Here is a 1,496-nt window from a genome sequence, read left to right as displayed (position 1 = left end):
GCATTCGTAGTGCGTTGCCGTTTGTGGTTTCCGATCCCCGAGATCATCGTCCGTGTGTTGGGTCGTATCGGGGTGGCGATAAACCAACTGAATCCTCTTAGCATCCAGCACCTCATAGGGATCTTGGTCTTGAGCTGCGAGCATGGTCTCTCTCTCACCGTTGATCATTTCGAAGCGCTTCTTCGATTACAGATCATCCGGGACACGGACACGTATAAGCTAGTTCCTCGGAACTTCATGTCAGTGGTAAAGGGGTTCGCTTCTAACTTCAACTCGTAGAGGAAGTTTTTCTTCTTCGTCCGTGTAGACGCGGCGTCCGTTGAGTAGAGTTGTATCTTACTGTTTCGGAGGTTGCCGAACGATCGTCCTTTTATCAACCCTCTTGCTCCGTTTCCTGAGGACATTATTGCGATGAGGGATCTGCTCAGGAATGGTCCTTTTTCTGGACTTCCTTTACGCCGAAGAGAGTTCGAAAGGCGCTGAGGTTTGCGCATCTTGGTCCTGCTTTGGGCGGAGAAGCAAGGAGTGATTCTGAAGAGCAAGGTGCCAGCGCTGCTCCCTCGATTGTGACGGGGCCGAACTCTTCGAAGGGGAAAGATATTGATCTCGGCGACCTAGAGTTTTCGGTGGACGACTGCATGCTTCCAGGATGGGATCCGAACCCTGCTTTCGGCGATGGAAGCGGTACGAGAGAGGTCCCTATTCCGGACTTCGATGATTTCTTCTCTGGTCTTCCATCGGGCTTTGACGCTCCTCAGGCCACGAGCGAGTCAGGGAGGCCGAAAATTGTTGCGGAAGGATCTCGTATTATTAACGGGGTATAAACTTTAAGAATTCTGATGATCGTTATTATTATTATTTGCTTATAACGTATCAATCGGTTTTATAGGGTTTGAACTTGCTTGGATCGGCCATCGAGGCGAGCCATAGAGAGGCCATGATCTATCGCTTTAAGGCGGAGAAGGTGGAAAAGGATCTTGCTCGCATGCGAGACGAGATGCTGGCACGAGACGCTCAACTTGCTCGTGATCATGCCAGGGCTGTTCGTAGGGCGGAACGGAAGGGCAAGAGGAAAATCGTCGAGGTGATGAAGACTCGTGCTTCTCAATTCCAGGTTGAGTACGGGAATCTCAAGGGCGTTTTCAATTTGCTGGACGACTTCCGTGAGTGTCGCGGCTCCGACGGGAGCCTTTGTAAGACGCAGGAAGATGACTACGTTTTCGAGAGGGAGATGGAGTTAATGAAGGGTGGCATGAAGGATCATGCTCACGCTGAGGTGACCATTCTTCCGATCGATGGGAATATTCAGAGATTCTAGGATCCCATTCTGGTTTCCCCTGATATCGTAGAAACTACGACTGATTTTGCCGCGGATGCATTCGGAGCCTCCTTGTCCGGGAGTTTTAACTTTGATCTGTGAGGGTTTTAATGAGTTTTTCCCTTTATCTAGTATCTAGTGGTCGAGTGTGGCCTTTGTCCATGTATGTCTGGCCGAG

The sequence above is a fragment of the Brassica oleracea genome, chromosome C9 (genome assembly GCF_000695525.1).
Source record: "Brassica oleracea var. oleracea cultivar TO1000 chromosome C9, BOL, whole genome shotgun sequence".
NCBI lineage: Eukaryota > Viridiplantae > Streptophyta > Magnoliopsida > Brassicales > Brassicaceae > Brassica > Brassica oleracea.
Note: the sequence above shows the minus strand (reverse complement) of the source record.